General features: G+C 44.8%; 1 protein-coding gene across 14 annotated transcripts in view; it reads left to right on the top strand.

Moving 5' to 3' along the window:
• CALN1 (calneuron 1) overlaps nt 1–13,141 on the top strand; it is a 676,810-nt gene that overhangs the window by 130,986 nt on the left and 532,683 nt on the right. The window lies entirely within an intron of this gene.

Genomic DNA, 13,141 nt, shown 5'->3' with positions numbered 1-13,141 from the left:
TCTCAGTAAACTATCGCAAGGACAAAAAACCAAACACCGCATGTTCTCACTCATAGGTTGGAATTGAACAATGAGAACTCATGGACACAGGAAGGGAAACATCACACTCCGGGGACTGTTGTGGGCTGGGGGGAGGGGGGAGGGACAGCATTAGGAGATATACCTAATGCTAAATGACGAGTTAATGGGTGCAGCAAACCAACAGGGCACGTGGATACATATGTAACAAACCTGCACATTGTGCACATGTACCCTAAAACCTAAAGTATAATAATAAAAACAAAAACAACAAAAAAAAAGAAAAATGAAGTTTAATTGGAGGACTAACTATACTGTGGAGAGCTAGCTGTGCATTTGATCCTCTGTTATCATAACTCCTGGACACCAATGTGGAAAGAATAAGCTTGTATTTGTTTGCAAGGTGGTTCTTCCTGCAAGGAATCCTGGTCTTCTGTCCCTTGCTCTGTGATTTTTTGCTCCAGAGTAAGTGGGAGATAATAGTTGAGACACTATTGGAGAGGTTGGTAGTAGGAGAAGAATGAAAGTGTGTTAAATGAGTGACTTCTTTCAGTCCCTTGAATTCTTCATAGAATTAGCAGAAGAGAAGATAACGTAAAATCAAAGTGTTTCTTAATGGGAACCTTTAAGAATATCTGAACAGATGTATAAGACTTGAGTATCATTTGCATTGAAACCAAATAATTCACTGTTGTAGGGTCCTTGGAAATAGGGATGCCCATTATGAATTTGAGTGAAATTTCCAGATCAGGTTATTGACAGAGGGAGGTGAGACCAGAGAAAAAGGGTCCCTGTGAGCAGCCATAGAAGCTCAATCAGAAATAGCACTCAGGTCCCATACTGTTTTGCAAATCACTGGGAAGTAGAATTTGATCTATTGCACAGAGTAAAATATTTTTCCTAAAGGGTGGGGTGGTTTGACATTCTTTTTTTCTGTATTTCCAGTTCACGCGTGTCTTTACTTTTTCATCTGTTGCGAGGATGTTCTTTGGATTCCCTGTGTTTACCAGCGCTGGAGCCTCCAATTCTGGGCTGGTATCATGCTGGTGTCTCATGGAGGGAGGCATTGAGTCCTTTTTCTTAGAAAGACTAGAAGTAATGCTCTCCTCAAATCCCTAACCTCAGCCCATTCTTTCCTCTCAGCCTAGCACTCCTTTCTGAGTCTGGGGGGGACTTCCTAGGCCAGGTCTGTCCAGGTGCCACACAGGTTCTTCTCTGAATGGCAGCTGCCCAGTTCGCCCTGTGGTCACAGTTCCGTCTCCAGTGTTTGCAGCCCAGCCGTCCCATCCTACCAGATGCTGGCTGTCATCAGTTCTCTGGTGGGGCCAGCCAGGCAGAGCAGACAGAGTTGTGGGAACAGCTGTGGTACCAAACGCAACATTAGATCCTCTCATCCTTCATTGTAGAAATGTTTAGGAATAAATCCTGTGGGATGATGGCTTGTAAGACTCACCAACCTAACAGGGATTTCCCTAGGAGAAAACTGCTGCTGTCTCGTTTTTGCTTTCTCATTTGGAAACACCTTCCTTCCTTTCCTTTCCTTCCTTTCCTTCCTTTCCTTCCTTCCCTCCCTCCCTCCCTCCCTCCCTCCCTCCCTTCCTTCCTTCCTTCCTTCCTTCCTTCCTTCCTTCCTTCCTTCCTTCCTTCCTTCCTTTTTCTTCCTTCTTTCTTTCTTCCTCCGTTCCTCCCTCCCTCCCTCCCTCCCTCCATCCCTCCCTCCCTCCCCTGCTCCCTTCTTCCCTGCCTTCTCCTTCCCTTTCTTTCTCTCTCTCTTCCTCCCTCCCTCCCATTCTCCCTCCCTCCCTCCCTTCCTTTCTTTCTTTCTTTCTTTCTTTCTTTCTTTCTTTCTTTCTTTCTTTCTTTCTTTCTTTTTTTCTTTCTTTTTTTCTTTCTTTCTTTCTTTCTTTCTTTCTTTCTTTCTCTCTTTCTTTCTCTCTTTCTCTCTTTCTCTCTCTCTTCCCTCCTCCTCTCCTTTCCTTCCTTCTTCCTTTTCTTTCCTTTCCTTTATTTGTTTCTTTTTCTTTTGAGAGGCAGTCTTGCTGTGTCGCCCAGGCTGGAGTGCAGTGGTGCCATCATAGTTGACTGCAGCCTTGAACTCCTGAGCTCAAGTGATCCTCCTGCCTAAGCCTCCAGAATAGCTGGGACTACACGCATGTGACACGATGCACAGCTGAGTTCTAAATTTTTTGTAGAAACAGAGTCTCACTATGCTGTTACAGGCTGGTCTTGAACTCCTGGACTCAAGCAATCCTCCCATCCTCCCACCTTGGCCTCCCAAAATGCTGGGGTTTCAGGCATGAGCCACTGCCCCCGGCCTAAAATATTCTTTTAAGTGCATAAGTAAAAGATTTGTGGTTAAACTTTTAAAGATAAGCAAATAGAAGAAAATTAGATTTACTTGTAATCCCACTGACCCCAGAGGTTATCCTTGATGACAATTTCAGGCTAAAATGTCCCAGAGTCTGCATTTGTGTGGATGCTGTGTGTCTTTACTCTGTATTCCCCTCTTTATTATCTGAAGGGGTTGCAGCGTCCATTCCTAAATGAACTGTTTTTTCACTTAATATCCTGTGAATGTTTCTATGTTATTAAGTTGGTGCAAAAGTAATTGCGGTTCTTGCCGTTACTTTCAATGGCAAAAACCGTAATTACTTTTGCTCCAACCTAATATTACATATTCTCCCACTTCAACATTTTCAGTGACTTCATCATAGTCCACAAATGGGTGTGCCACGTGTTGTTTTTGATTTCACTATTGAAAAATATTGCACATCTGTAAGTGTTTTTTTAAGGACAAATTGTTTTTTTTTCTTTCTTTTTTTTTTTTTTTAAAGGCATAATCTGTCACCCAGGCTGGAATGCAGTGGTGCAATCTCAGCTCACTGCAAACTCCATCTCCTGGGTTCAAGTGATTCTCCTGCCTCAGCCTCCTGAGGAGCTGGAATTACAGGTGCCTGCCACCATGCCTGGCTAGTTTTGTATTTTTTTTTAGTAGAGATGGGGTTTCACCATGTTGGTCAGGCTGGTCTTGAACTCTTGACCTCAAGTGATCCTCCTGCCTCAGCCTCCCAAAGTGCTGGGATTACAGGCATGATTCATGCCCGGCCAGACAAATTCTTAGAAGAGGAATTATCAGGTCCACAATTTGGAGACCTTTCTTCAAGCTTTTCCCTATTTTCATTTCCAACAGCAATGAAAAGAGGACTTACTTCTATACATCCTCACCAATGTCTGCTATTGGCATTGTTTTTTGAATTTTTTTTTTTTTTTTAGAGACAAGGTCTCACTGTGTCACACAGGCTGGAGTACAGTGGTGTGGTCATGGCTCACTGTAGCCTCGAACTCCTGGGCTGAGGCAATCCTCCCTTCTCAGCCTCCTGAGTAGCTGGGACTACAGGCACCTACCACCACACCAGCTAATTTTTTTTATTTTTGTAGAGACAGGATCTTGCTGTGTTTTCCAGGCTGGTCCTGAACGCCCGGACTCAAGTGATCTTCCCGCCTTGGCCTCTGTTTTTCCAAATTTGACAGCTAAAATGGTTTTGTGTTGGTGTTTTAGCTTGGATTTCTGAGATTATAAGTGAGCGCATATGTTTTGTTTTCATATACTTATTCGCTGTTTGATTTTTCCTTTTGTGAATTGAACATTGATGTTTTATGTCTGTTGATTAATCAAGGATTTTAAAAAAATGTTTTTTAAAGAATTGTAGTGGAAAGAATAGTAGCCTTTATTACATGTGTTTGCTCTTTTATCTGTGTTTGCTCTTTATCCCTTTATTTCTTTAGTATTACTTTTAACTTAGTGTTTATTATTAAAAATTATTTTTATAGTTACAAGGTCTCACTCTGTCACCGAGGCTGGGGTGCAGTGGTGCGATCATAGCTCACTGCTACCTTGAACCCCTGGGCTTAAGTGATCCTGCTGCCTCAGCCTGCCAAGTAGCTGGGACCACAGGTGTGTGCCATCATGTCCAGCTAATTAATTTTTTTTTTTTTTTTTTTTTTGTAGAGATGGGTCTCACTGTGTTGCCCAGGCTGGTCTTGAAATCTGGCCTCAAGTGATCCTCTAGCCTTGGCCTCCCAAAGTGCTGGGATTACAGGTGTGAGCCACTGTGCCCAGCCTAGAGTTTTTTGTTTTGTTTTGTTTTTAACAAAATGTTTTATTATTTCTCTTTAAATATTTAAGTTTTGGAATCATGTTTAGAAAATTCTTCCCCATCCCTGAGATTACACAAATACTTACCTCTGCGTTCTTTTAAAAATTAAAAAATATGGCTGGGCACGGTGGCTCACACCTGTAATCCCAGCACTTTGGGCAGCCAAGGCGGGCAGATCACTGGAGGTCAGGAGTTCGAGCCATGGTGAAACCCTGTCTCTACTAAAAATACAAAAATTAGCCAGGTGTGGTGGTGGGCACCTGTATTTCCAGCTACTCGGGAGGCTGAGGTAGGAGAATCACTTGAACTTGGGAGGCAGAGATTGCAGTGAGCCAAAATTGTGTCACTGCACTCCAGCCTGGGTGACAGAATGAGACTCCTTTTCAAAAAAAAAAAAAAAAAAAGTATGTGTATATATGTTAACATAGTGTATTGCACACAGCTTAGAAATCAAATAGTATTAAATGGCTCTTTACACAAAATGGCTGTCCGTTGCTGCCCTAGGAAGGTGTGCTGGAAAGCAGGAATTAGGCGTAGGCTCAGCTGCTGGAATTCTGCCATCAGGGCGGGGGATGATGGCAGAGGGCCCCCTGATTCTGTGCACAGACTGGCTCCCCCTCCTTGCCCTCAGTCGACCGACACCTCACTCCAGCCCTGTGCTGGGCCTAGTGTGTCCTCTTACTCATTGCTGCCAAGGCTGGCCTGCAGGCTTCCAGGAACACAGGCATGGGGCAATGTGCTGACTCCATGGGTGAGGGACGGGGTGTCTGCCCTTGATCCTGGCCTCCTGTGCCATCAGCTACTCCCCAGTGTCCCCTGTGGCTCTCAGGGTCTGAAGCCTGTTGTCTGGCTCATTCCTGGTGTAGACCCACAATAGGCACAGAATTTGTCCACCCTGTGGTTACCAGTCCCTCTTCTTTGTGCCTTCCACATCTCCTTTGAAATCTCTCCCTTCCCTTCCTCTGTTTCCTTGTGGTTTACAGGGGAGTATCTCCCTTGCCTCTCTGTTCTTTATTCCTATTTTAGCAGTGTTGAGGTAAAGAAGGGAAAATGAACGAGTTCAGCTTGCCAGTTATTAGCCAGAAGTCTAATGTATAGTCCCATCATCAAATTTTTTAATCCAGGCTGGGCATGGTGCCTCACGCATGTAACCCCAGCACTTTAGGAGGCCAAGGTGGGAGGATCGCTTGAGCGCAGGAGTTTGAGACCAGCCTGGGCAACACAGTGAGACCGTATCTCTACAAAAAATACAAAAAAGTGAGCCAGGCATGGTGGTGCGCACTTGTAGTCCCAGCTACTCCAGAGGCTGAGTTGGGAGCTGTTGCTTGAGCCCTGGAGCCATAGGCTGCAGTGAGCTGAGACTGTATGACTCCATTTCACCCTGGGTGACACAGTGATACTCTGTCTCAAAGAAGTTTTTTTTCTTAATACAACCAGTATTAATTTGGCTATGGTAGGATATAGGGATATAACTTTATTGTTATTTTTTTCCAAATGTTTTTCAGTTTTCCCAATAATGCTTACTAAATAATCCATTCACTGATTTAGAAATGTCGTTTTTGTTATGTACCGAATTACCATACTCATCTGGGTTGACCTCTAAATCTTTTGTTTCTTCTCCATTCTCCCATCCATTCTTTTTCCAGTGCTCCCTGGTTTAATTTTAGTAACTTTAAAGTTTATGATTGGACAGGTGCCATGGCTCATGCCTGTAATCCCAGCACTTTGGGAGGCTGACGTGGGTGGATCACCTGAGGTCAGGAGTTCAAGACCAGCCTGGCCAACATGGTGAAACTCTGTCTCTACTAAAAACACAAAAATTAGCGGGTGTGGTGGCGCATGCCTGTAGTCCCAGCTACTTGGGAGGCTGAGGCAAGAGAATCATTTGAACCCGGGAGGTGGAGGTTGCAGTGAGCTGAGATTGCACCACTGCCCTCCAGTCTGGGCAACAGAATGAGACTGTATCTCAAAAAAAAAATTATATTAGGGCAAATGTTCCCTTATTCTCTTCTATTTTAAAATTATCCATATTTTTTTCAATAGGAAAATATTCATGATCTTTATGGTCACTATTTTTCCAGTTGTCCCAAATCTTTCAACTTGTCATAACCGTTTGTTTTCCTTTTAAATAATGCCATTGTCCTTCTTTCTTTGACTTACTTGTCCTTTCTGAATTTTCTAAACCTGAGGCATCTTTTCCAAAGTTACATTTTAAATTTGCAAAAGAAAAAAAAACTAGCATGAGGATCTCTTGGTATACATGGCTCACCTGCAACCCAATTTGCTGCCCCCTCAACTGCAAAGTGGCCCAGTGCTGTCTGTCCTGGGGCACACGGCTTATAGGTATAACATGAGGTGAACAACAAAATCCAAAATATTACAGGGAAGTGACTTGCTTTTTTTTTTTTTTTCTGAAATGAAGTCTCACTCTGTTGTCCAGGCTGGATTGCAATGGCTCACTGCAACCTCTGCTTGCTAGATTCAAGTGATTCTCCTGCCTCAGCCTCCCAAGTAGCTGGAATTAAGATACGCACCACCACACCCTGCTAATTTTTGTATTTTTAGTAGAGACGGGGTTTCACCATGTTGGCTAGGCTGGTCTCGAACTCCTGACCTCAAGTGATACTCTGGCCTCAGCCTCCCAAGTGCTGGGATTACAGGTGTGAGCCACTGTGCCCAGCCTGGGAGTGACTTGTTGAAACCAGAATGCTTCTTGTAGTCTAGGGCAGGTGGCTTTTAGCAATGTCCAGAAATGTTGACAGTATCCCTTGGGGATGTGGATCTTACTCAGCTGGAAATGGCGCCTGTGGCAGGTTGCTTCTGCCACTGGGTCTTGGAAGCCACTGTTGTTTTCCTCTTCCTTCTTTCCCATCACTCTCCTATGCTCATTTCTTGGATCTTTCTTGTTTCTTTGGATCATTCCTATTTTTCTTCAAAGTCTGATCCTTGCTATGGCATTCAAACCCTTCACTTAGGGTTTCACCTTACTCTGCTTGAAATACAGGTGATGGCCAGGCGCGGTGGTGGCTCATGCCTGTAATCTCAGCACTTCGGGAGGCTGAGGCAGGTGGATCGCTTGAGCTCAGGAGTTCGAGACCAGCCTGGGCAACATGGCAAAACCTCATCTCTATAAAAAAAAAAAAAAAAAAAAAATTTAGCTGGGTGTGGTGGCATGTGCCAGTAGTCCCAGCTACTTGGGAGGCTGAGGTGGGAGGATTGCTTGAGCCTGGGAGGTCGAGTCTGCAGTGAGTTGAGATCGAGCCACTGGACTGTAGCCTGGGCAACAGAGTGAGACCTTGTCTCAAAAAAAAAAAAAAGAAAAAAAAAGAAATACAGTTGATCCTTCCACAGTGCAAAGTTGGGGTGTTGATCCTCTGCACAGTAAAAAATTCACATAACTTTTGACACCCCCCAAAACTTAACTACTAATAGCTTACTGTTGACTGGAAGCCTTACCAATAATCTAAACAGGTAATTAACACATATTTTGTGTATTTGATGTATTATATATTGTGTTCTTACAGTAAAGTAAACGAAAAGTTTTTAGTAAAAGAAAATTATTAAGGAAACCATATAGAAGAGAAAATCTATTTATTACTATTCATTAAATGGAAGTGGGTCATTATAGAGGTCTTCATCGTCATCATCTTTGCATTGAGTAGACTGAAGAGGAGGAGGAGGGGTTGGTCTTGTTCCCCAAGGGGTGGCAGAGTTGGAAGAGGTGGAGGAGGTGGGAAGGGAGGCAGGAAAGAAAGGCACACTTGCTGTAACTTTTGAAAAAAATCCATGCGTAAGCAGACCTGTGCCGTTCAATGTCATGTTATTTAAGGATCCACTGTATGTATATATTTTCTCCATTTTTTTTTTTTTTGAGACAGAGTCTTGCCCTGTCGCCAGGCTGGAGTGCAGTGGTGTGATCTCGGCTCACTGCAGCCTCCACCTCCCGGGTTCAAGCGATTTCTCCTGCCTCAGCCTCCTGAGTTGTTGGGGTTACAGGTGCCCACCACCACGCCCGGCTATTTTTGTATTTTTAGTAGAGATAGGGTTTCACCATGTTGACCAGGCTGGTCTCGAACTCCCGGCCTCAGGTAATCCACTTATCTTGGCCTCCCAAAGTGCTGGGATTATAGGCATGAGCCACTATGCCTGTCCTGCTCTTATGTTTTGATGTAGATGTCACCAGATGCATCAAGTGTACACCGCCACACCATGCCAGCACATGGCTGAGAGCTGGCACTACCCAAGGTATTGTCTAAACGGCACTAGGGTGATGTCAATATTATAACCACAGAAGCCAAGATTCCTTTTGTTCTGCCCTCTGTTCCTTGTCTACTGTACTAGCACTGCTGCATCTAGGCCATTGCCATTGTTATTAAGCAGTCATTGTTATTAGGTAGTATCTCGAATGCCAAGAGCTGGACGCATTATCTTCTGACTACATATCAGCCTCTGTGATAAGTATCTTCTGGATCACATCGATTAACCCTCACAATGGCTCAATGAGGTAGATACCTTACAACTCCCATTTGATCCATGGCAATACTAAGACAGAGAAGCATTGCACTGTCTAGGGTTTTTCAGACCCAGGACTGGGTCAGGGGGCCTTTTGGCTTGAAAACCAGACCAATCTACTAGGCCGCCTCTCTTTGTATATGTAGAGACTTAAGGGTTGCAGAAATCCTCCTTCCTGAGCAAGTCCTTGAGCAAGACGTTGTAACAGTCAGCTAGTAGCCATGAGTAGTCAAAGAATGAAGACATGGAGGGCAGTGTGGGGGCATCCCTGGGGGATGCTGGCAGACCAGTGTGACAGGGTGCAGTGCTCAGGGAAGAGAATGCTGGCAGGGGCCTCTTGGAGGGCATCGGAGTTTGTCCAGGCTTGCCCCTGGCCCTGGATAGCCTTGAAGTGGGAAGCGCAGGTAAAGTTTCTCATTCAAAGTCAGCAAATCTCCCTGGACCTGGTGATGAAGGAAGGTCATTTCAGGAGAGAGTAGAGAGAAGATGACTAAATGAGGTTGGCTTTTGGACCTCTTTGGCTTGGAGCAGAGTGTGGGAAGTTGTCCAGCGCTGTCTTTCTTGGCCGGCTGTGGGAGAGGAGACGACAGTGCACAGCGGGGGACCTTGCACTTGTGCTTGTTTTGCGTCTCCCCGCCCTTCCCTGCTTGCCACTTCTGATTCATCAGCTTCCCTCCCATGCCCTCCGCCAAGGGCTCTTGAAGGTGGCTTCCCTCCCTTGGTCATGCACGTTGCCGTTCCTTGAGTCCTTTGTAACCCATGTGAGCCCCCCTCCCCTATTCTTTTCTGTAGCACCTTTGACACCTGCTACGGCTGTGTTTCTGGGCCACAGGACCTTGCACGGGACGTGTGCTCCATCAGAAGAGAGGGGTCCATTCCTGGGTTCCTTGGGACCCTTTTGAGTCCCTTCTTGGGTGTCAGTGGATTTATTTTCAGACAGAGTGATTTGTATGTTTCAAAGAGTGGAGGCCCTGGTTCAGAATGTGACTTCAGAAAGATGAACAGGACCGGCATGGATTTCTAGGATAAATGAATGCCTTTAGTTGTGTCTTCTCCATCTGGCTCAGGATGAGTTCTGAATAGTCTCCCTCCCGTAGAGCCTCCCTCCAGGTTCCTGGCATAGGTGAGAAAATGGAAAAGGCAGGCTATAGACCTTGTGCAAGCTGTTGCCTCTGGAGCTAAACTGCCTGGTCTACCACTTACTAACTCTGCAGTTTTGAACCAGTTATTTAATTGGCCTGTGCTCCATTTCCCCATCTATAAAATGAGGATAAGGTATAACTGAGGCATTACTTAACATTGCCTAGAATTGCCTAGCACATGGTGAGCCCTCTAAAAATGTTTACTATTTTCATGCATGAGTTAGCTGCATGAAATTTCATGCAAAATTTTCCTTTGGTACTTGCTTACGTGCCAGATGGGAATGATCCCCAGGGAAGCTTCTAGAATCGTTATGACTCCATGAAAGTTCTTCACCCAAGTTTTTATTGTTCTGCCCCCACCGACTTCGAGGTTGTGTTTTGTTCTGGGAAGGAACTGAGAGGGGGGTCCCAGCTGACAGGAGAAGCAAAAGGCAGAGACCAAAAAAAATGAAGACAACCTAACCCAAGAGGGTGAGTTCATCAGAAGGACATGGGAGGATGGTAGCTCTGGGGGACTGATCATTTTATGTCATCTGCAATGTTTTCATTGCAGTTCCCAGGGGGACTGGATCCCTCATATCATTCATTCATTTATTCATTCGTGCATTCAGCAAACATTTTCAAATATTCCTTCTACATCTGACATTGGGCTTGACACTGGGAGGGCATTGCATCCAAGCAGCTCAAGGTTTGATGGTACTTTGTGGATCTCTTCTCTTCCCTTTCCTTCCTTCCTTCCTTCCTTCCTTCCTTCCTTCCTTCCTTCCCTTTCTCTCTCTCTCTCTCTCTCTCTTTCTCTCTCTTTCTCTCTCTCTCAGAGTCTCACTCTGTGGCCCAGGCTGGAGTGCAGTGGTGCGACCTCAGCCCACTGCAACCTACTTCTCCCTGGTTCAAATGATCTTTGTGCCTTGGCCTCCCAAGTAGCTGAAATTACAGGTGTGTACCACCATGCCTGGCTAATTTTTGTATTTTTAGTAGAGGTGAGGTTTTGCCATGTTGGCCAGGATGGCCTCAAACTCCTGACCTCAAGCAGTCCACCTGCCTCGGCCTTCCAAAGTCCTGGGATTACAGGTGTGAGCCACTGCACCCAGCCCTAGTTTGTGGATTTCTGTCGTTTTGTTTATTATACATCTTGAGCAAAGAAAAGCTCTGATTTCTTGTAGCAGATTTCTGTCCATCACCATGTCTTTGTGAAGGTTAGTGAGTGAGAGGACTCACGAAATGTCCTTCTGGTGAACTCACCCTCTTGGGTTAGGTTGTGTTCTTTTTTTTTTTTTGTCTCTGCCTTTCGCTTCTCTGGTCATCTGGGACCCTCCTCTTGCCAGCAGATGTCCTGAGGCAACAGCCGTCTTTCATTCATTGTCCTCTGCCCGGCTGTTGGGATGATCTTGTGTCCTGCTGGTGACATCCCTGTTGCCGGCTGCTCTCTGCAGGGCACTAGTGTCTGGGTCTGCATTGGGAAGTCTGTGACCAGCGTCACCTCCCCACAGCACCTGCACCAGAGGCTCAGCCAGGAGGTTGCTTCTAGTCCCCACTCTGCTGTCTTTGAATATGCGTAGCTCTCAGGCAGTCGCATTGCCCAGATAATATCATATCACAGCTATTCTGCAAGCTTTGCGAGGACACAGGCTGTGACTTTTGCTGTGATACCATCCAGGGATCACAGCCCATTAGATGTGTTAAATGCCCACTGCACGAGCGACCGAATGAATGAACTGACCTCTCTTGCGGCCAGACGGGCTTCAGCCTTCGTAGGGCATGCCCTCGGTTTTATGGCAGAATGAGAAGAAACCTCAGGAAAAAATAATGCAATCTTTGTCCTCAGTGCTGTAGTCTTACTTCCGAACATTCTCACGCTGTCAACTCAAAAATAACACGTAAGTTTCAAACGGCTTTCCATCTGAATGATGGATTGAATGAACTAATTTACATGCTATTCATTTTATGTTAATTGGCCAAAATGAAGCTAATCTCCAGAGGTCCTGTACCTTTCTGCTTGAATCTCTTAAAAGCCTCTTCTGCTGAGATAGGGCTAATTTGAGTTTAAAAAAAAATTACAAAAAGCAAAAACCAAAAACAGAAGTCTGGCTAGGGCCCCTGCCTGACTTTGTCTGTCTTCAATCATATTTGCTGTCAACCTGGTTAGTGCTGTGGACTGAACTGTGTCCCCCAACCCCAAATTCACATGTTGAGGCTCTTCCTCTCTTCCATGTGATGCTATCTGGAGATGGGGTTTTGGGAGTGTCAACGAAAAGAGTCAGACACTGTAAAATATCTGAAAAGATTTATTCTGAGCCAATAGGAGTGACCATGGCCTGAGACACAGCCCTGAAGAGGTCCTGAGAACAGGTGCCCACGGTGGTCAGGGCACAGCTTAGTTTTAGACATTTTAGGGAGGGATGAGACATCAATCAAATACATTTAAGAAATATGATAGTTTGGTCCAGAAAGAGGGGATAACTCAAAATGGGGGCTTCCAGGCTATAGGTAAATTTAAACATTTTCTTTTCTTTTTTTTTTTTTTAGAGCAGGAGTGAGAGTTTATTTAAAAGCTTTAGAACAGTAGGAAAAGAAAAGAAGGAAAGTACAGGTTGGAAGGCCAGGTGGGCGACTGGAGAAACCAAGTACACCATAAATTTAAACATCTTCTGATTGACAATTAGCTGAGTTTGTCTAAAAACCTGGGATCCATAGAAAGGAAATGTTTAGGTTAAGATAAAAGACTGTGGAGACCAAGGTTCTTCTGAAGTGTTACAGTGGCTGCCCTTAGAGACAGATAGATAGATGACAAATGTTTTCTATTCAGACCTTTAAAAAATTGCTAGACTCTTACTTAATCTCTTCACGATTGGGAGGGCCTGAAAGAAAAAGATCTAGCTATGTGAATAGAGATTCTTTACAGATGCACATTTTCCCCGACAAAGAACAGCTTTGCAGGACCATTTCAAAATATGGCAAAGAAACATGTTTTGGGGTAAAATTTTTTGATTTTCTTCCTTGTCTTGTCATGTTATGCCAGCATCAGGTTGGAAAGTAAGTCATGATATACAAGGTTAAATAAAACCCATCTGATGAGTATTATGGTTTGTAGGGCATGACTCCCTAGACCCCTTAGATAGGAATTTGGGCAAGATAACTTTAGTCTTCAGGAGGTAATTAGGTTTACATGCTGTCTTGAGGGTTAGTCCCTCATGATGGAATTTAGTGCCCTTTAAGTAGAGATACCAGAGAGCTTCCTCTGTCTCCCTCCCACCATGTGAGGACAGAGCAAGAAGGTGGCTGTTTGTAAGCCAGGAAGAGAGCCCGTATCAG

This window comes from Symphalangus syndactylus, chromosome 9 (genome assembly GCF_028878055.3).
Source record: "Symphalangus syndactylus isolate Jambi chromosome 9, NHGRI_mSymSyn1-v2.1_pri, whole genome shotgun sequence".
Taxonomy (NCBI): Eukaryota; Metazoa; Chordata; class Mammalia; order Primates; family Hylobatidae; genus Symphalangus; species Symphalangus syndactylus.
The sequence above is the reverse complement of the archived record's forward strand: the minus strand, read 5'-3'. Positions and strand labels throughout refer to the sequence as shown.